The sequence below is a fragment of the Ovis aries genome, chromosome 9, assembly GCF_016772045.2.
Source record: "Ovis aries strain OAR_USU_Benz2616 breed Rambouillet chromosome 9, ARS-UI_Ramb_v3.0, whole genome shotgun sequence".
Taxonomy (NCBI): domain Eukaryota; kingdom Metazoa; phylum Chordata; class Mammalia; order Artiodactyla; family Bovidae; genus Ovis; species Ovis aries.
Genome location: NC_056062.1, coordinates 72933832 through 72939831, shown reverse-complemented (window position 1 = coordinate 72939831; position 6000 = coordinate 72933832).

Below are 6000 nucleotides of genomic sequence, written 5' to 3'. Positions count from 1 at the left end.
GAGGGAGGAAGAAAAAGCTGAGTGAGGCAAGGTCATGAGTGTTGGGTAACATTTCTGCAGAATCCTAGCGTGAACTTGATTCCAGACCAGGGACACCTTGAAAAGCAGAAAGTGCCCATGTGAAATCATGTTGCCCCTGCTCTTTGCTGTCTGCACTCTTATGCACCAGCAGTGCTTCGGTGACTCAGGGTCCGCGGGTGTGTAACTGTAGCTGGAGGGAGCACTCAGAGGCTGGAGGGAGCACTCAGAGGTCAGAGAGAGCACTCAGAGGTCAGCATGCTATTCTTACATGGGGCAGCAGCAGAGGGCTGAAGTTAATAGAAGGGCCTTCCTGAATTGTTCAACAAATCTCCAGGCAATCATCAAAAACCCACGCTTTCCATCTGCCTTGGAAAATATTATTCCATGAAAATTTAATATTTCATTATGGTTATAGTTAGGATTATAGTTTAAAGGCAGAACTGAATTTTGAGTAGGGATGGGTGTTGATGTAGTGAATTTTTAATGTGCTGTATTATTGCCATTTTTAGACAAGAAGGGCTGTCTTTGGAGAGAGTTTTATTCTCCTGACAATGTAAGGGCTATTCACTCATTCAGCAAGCTTATCCTGTTGCTGTCAGTGTGTTTGTGCTGGGAGCAGAAAGATGAATAAGTTCTAGTCCTGACATCAAAGAACTTAAAGTAAACTTAGGGAAACTTAGAATCCTGTAGAATTATTTTACGGTTCAATAAAGTGTTTGGAGTGGCAAGGCAGATATCTGCATAGAATATGATGGGGGCATAAGGGTGAGTCATCAATTTTTATGGGGTTGCTAGAAATCCCCCTGGAAAACGTTATCTTCAAAACATGCCTGAAAAATGAGTAAATGCTCTGTGGGTAAAGGACTGAGACACTCCAGGCTAAGGCATGTAGGTGAGCAGGCACAGAAGTATAAAGAAGTAGGGCTTAGAGGAACTGCACTTTGAGAAAAAACTTTCTGACCATAACATGGTAGATGAATAAACAAGATGTTAGATTGGAAACAGAGAAAACCTTAGAGTACTGTTCCTATGGGACTGAAGAAGGCAATATCCAGAAGGATGGAAAGAAGGAGACAGACTGGAAAAATGATTTTAAAAATATAGAGTCAACAGGACTTGGCTGTGGGCTGGAATAAAGGACAAGGGGGCATCTAAACTGATTCCTGGTTTCCTGGTGTGAATGACCAGATAAAGCATCAGCCATTCACTAATCTGGGGAAAAGCCCAGAAGAGGACCTAACATAGACTATAGATTAGAGATGATTTTGAGATGTCTGTGAGTAATCTAGAGAGTAAAATAGGTATTTCTGGACCACAAGAGAGAGGTCTGATATAAAGGCAGGGGTCCATTCTGAAGGAGATCAGCCCTGGGATTTCTTTGGAGGGAATGATGCTGAAGCTGAAACTCCAGCACTTTGGCCACCTCATGCGAAGAGTTGCCTCATTGGAAAAGATTCTGATGCTGGGAGGGATTGGGGACGGGAGGAGAAGGGGACGACAGAGGATGAGATGGCTGGATGGCATCACTAACTCGATGGACATGAGTCTGAGTGAACTCCGGGAGCTGGTGATGGACAGGGAGGCCTGGTGTACTGTGATTCATGGGGTCGCAAAGAGTCGGACGCAGCTAAACGACTGAACTGAATTGAACTGAGCGTGTATGTATCAAGCTGTTGTAGCTCCAGGAATTGATAAGATCACTAGGAAGGAAGTTAATATTTGAAAACCACAGAGAAGTCATCTCTGGCAATTACTACCATTAGCAGACTGGAGAGGAAACAGATCTGTCATATAAACCAAGAGGGATAGTAAGATTAGTAGCATGCAACTCAAGAGAGCTATTTCCAGTTGACCAAAGGAAGAGTTATTCCATGCAGGAGGATGTCAAGTGATGCACAGAGGTCAAGACTTCCAATAAAAAGAGATCAGTGTGTTAGGATGTTAAAGATGACCTATGCCAGAGCAGAGTCATGGAGGGTAGGAAGGGCGCAGTCTTAACTACAGTTCGCTGAAGGATCAATAAGAGAAGAAAAACTATTATTTGGCAAAGCTTGCTGAGAGGAGGAGGATTATTGGTGGGGAATTAAAAGCCATGAAGTGTTTTCAAACACGAATTTGAGCTGGTTTAGCCTTCTGAAAGGAGCATAGGAGGGAATGAAATGTTGAAATATGGGAGAAAGAGGAAATACCTTCACAGCTAGGCACCAGATGGGAAGACATGGATTCAGGAACCCAGGTGGAGAGGTCAGCCTAGACCAGGGAAGAAGGATACTTGTTTTTTTGAGAATTGGGGAGAGAAGGTGAGATTTGGCACAACCACCATTCTTCCAAGTAACCTTTAAAGCATCCTGCAAAGCATTCTAGTCTGCCTTTTCCTGACTGTTTTCTGAGGATAGACTGAATGATTGGAATGTTTCTTGAGGTTTTCATTATTCTTCAGATATTTAATCAAATATTGGTGCTTGTTTATTAGTCATGTTTTCATGTTTTTGATTTTTGTGAAGATGCAGTCTTTCTGGCACAAGCGTTTGCAAATTAAGTGCTGTTAAATTCACAAGAGCTGAAAAACCCTGATTGCCAGCCTTAATTATCAGCCTGAATTCTCTCTGTTGTGTGAGTGTTGGTGTCATAAGGCAAATCCCAAATGTCTGCTCAGAGAACTTCTTCCGTGTTAATATAAAAACTAAAGCTACTCCCCTTATGTAATTTTCTGTGATGCTTTCCTGAAAACCAAACCCTTAGTTTCTGGTTACCTGTACTAGTCTGCCTCTCTCCTTCCTTGGCTCCTTTTCTCTCTCCTTGTCTCCGCCTCCCTCCCTCCCTCCCTCTCCTCCTTTCCTTCCTCCCGGTCCTTCTTTTCTCCTTCCTTCTTTTCTTTATTCCTTTACAAGTCACTGATTTCTCTCTGTTTTACATGTTATAAATAATTCTACAATCAGTAAACCATTGCCAATTCCTTCTTTCAGACCTTCAGCATTTCTTGCTTTCATTGTGGCAAAAATCTTCCAACTGGTACTGCTGCCACAAGTCTTAATCCTTTCTAATTAACCTTCCATATGTCCACCATCTTTTTTTTTTTTTTTAATACTTTTAAAAACTCTTATCTGCCACATGGAAACTGCTTGTGTCCTTGACAGTCATAGTTGAGTAAAATGGGGACAGTGAAAGCCAGAAGGACTGGGTTGACGTCTTGTCTTACTTTAGAGCCTAATATGACTTCTATTGACAACAGTATGAAGACCAAATTTTCATTTAAGGATTTTTATAACCCCTAGCTCCAACTTACTTTTTAAGACTCGACCCCCTTCGATTATCATATCTTTTCCATATGTGTGTATGACTGACATTCTACATGTTTGCTGTCCTGCAGTCTATGGGGTCGCACAGAGTCGGACACGACTGAAGTGACTTAGCAGCAGCAGCAGCAGTAGTTTCTTTTCCCAGAATATTCCATGTTCTTTCTCATTCTCATGTTCCATTTTTCTGAAATGTCTCCCAACCTTTTCCACGTTTAAGAATCAAATAAAAAATTCCTGCTTATTCCTTGAGGCCCAGTTTAAATATCATCTTAACTGTAGTCCATCATCATAATTTGCCTCCTATTATGTTGGAAATGGTTAACTACTGCACTGTTCTTGCCTGGAGAATTCCATGGACAGTGGAGCCTGGCGGGCTATAGTCCATGGGGTCGCAAAGAGTCGGAAATGCCTGAAGCGACTGAGCAAGCACACATGTTGTCATCATGGGACGTGGCAGTAGTTATTTCAAAGAAAACTAAATATGGTTAGGAGAGGGATCCTTGTGGTTTCCACCTTGTCTTATTCTCAAGATAAAAATATCTGCTGACTCCATTTGAAGGAAGTGAGCTCTTATCTCAGGGTATCATTGTCTTTGTCTACTTGTCTGCTTCTTTTGCTAATTAATTTTTGTATTCCCACACTTAGCTCATAGGAAACAAAAACAAATGTAGAAGGACTAACATTTAACTGCACAAACAGGTGATCCCTAAGGATTAGCTTTGCTCTTGAATGGCAAGAGATGATAAAGAGGAATCTAGATCAGCTATCTCTAATAAGAGATAGCACCCCCTTAAAGTTTTAACGTTATTGCAAGATGTTGAGTAATATGGAGAAGTGAGTGGTTTCTCATGCTAGTCAAACTTCACCCTTGACCTAATTTTTAGTAAAGAGCACATGTGGGGCTTCCCTAGTCACTCAGATGGTAAAGAATCTGCCTGCAATGCAGGAGACCTGGGTTTGATACTTGGGTCAGGAAGATCCCCTGGAGAAGGAAATGGCAACCCACTCCAGTACTCTTGCCTGGGAGAAGTCTATGGACAGAGGAGCCTGGTGGGCTACAGTCCATGGAATTGCAAAGAGTTGGACACGACTGTGTGACTTTCACTTTTACTTTTTCACATGTGGTTTCGGGCCTCACAGGGCAAGCACAGTTCAGCAATTTTGGAAAGAGTAAGAGTCCTGTAAAAGATTCTGAGTCTGTTCAGCCTACTGTGAGAAGAACTGCTCTCTTAACCATATGTTTTAAAGTCTTTTAAAACAGATACCACTTAGCAAGTATGTATATGTGTGTATGAGTGTGTGTGTGTGTGTGTGTGTGTGTGTGTGTGTGTGAGGGATGCTAGCAATAGTTTCATTCACTAAAAGAAGATTGGCTATAATTTTTAGACTTGGTTGTTTTTTTAACTGACATGGTGAAAAACTACTCGACATAGCTCAGAAACTAAATAGGCAAAAGTGAGTGTTTATGACAGTTGTTGTTTGGCAGTAATAATAACACCTAGTATTTTTTAAGCACTTATTATGGGTCTGTGACTATTTTTTGTTGTGGAGAAAGCTAGAGAGTAAATCTGTCTCAAAGGAATATAAAATTATTTTAGAATGCTCTTTGAAAAGTTAGTGCAAGATTAAAAATGCAGAGAAATACTTTGAAAACAGAAGTATTAATAATATGGATAGGGATGAGACCTACCATGTTTGAGAACAAATTTCAAAATGCAGTATTTAACAATGTATGATACCGATACAATAAAAAGACAGTCAGATCAGAGAAACATAGCTTGTAGACCAGAAACAGATGCCATTATATATATAAGCATTTAATGCATAACAAAAGAGGCACTACAAAGAAGTAGAGAACAAAATGATTAGTCAATAAATGATGCAACAATTGGCATTGTTATACTATGAAGAAACAATCAATTTCGTTACTTTGCACCACAGGCAACAGTAAATTTCAGGCAGAAGTGTTAAATATAAAGTCAACTCATGGATAATCTAAAAGAAAATAGAATTTACTTATTACTGGGTTTCTAGAAGGGGGAGAACTTACATAAACTTAGAAACAAAAGAAGAAAGCACCAAGGAAAAGATCAACAGCTTTGTCTTATTTGTGTAGCTAAAAGTGCACAGCCTTGTAAAAGCAAATTCCTAAATACGCTGGCAAACAATAGAGTCAAATAAAGTATTTTTTATCTAATTTAAGAGACAAAGTTTAATATCTTTACTAAAGGAATGATATACACAAATCTCTCTAAAACACTAACTTCATTCACACAGAACATAAAAATGGTAAACAAATATGGCAAAATGTTTCTCTTCATTAGCAACCAAATAAATAGAAATTAAAAGATTGGCATGCTATTTCTGCAAATCAATATATAGCATACATGAGAATGAATGAAAATAGTGACAGAGGTGCTATGGCGAATAGACATTCTCTTACAGCATTGGTGTTTATATAAGTTGTTTTAAAAAATCAATTTAGTGATCTTCATTGAGCCTAAAAATGGTCATATATTTTGACCCAGAATTTCATTTCTAGGGATCTATCCAAAGGAATTCATTGCCAGAAGGAAAATCAAAACAGTCCTTATGGGGGAAGATGTGTATCAGTGTTTGTATTAGCATATGTGACTGACTGCTTGAACAAATTACAGCAAACCCGGGGGCTGAAACAACA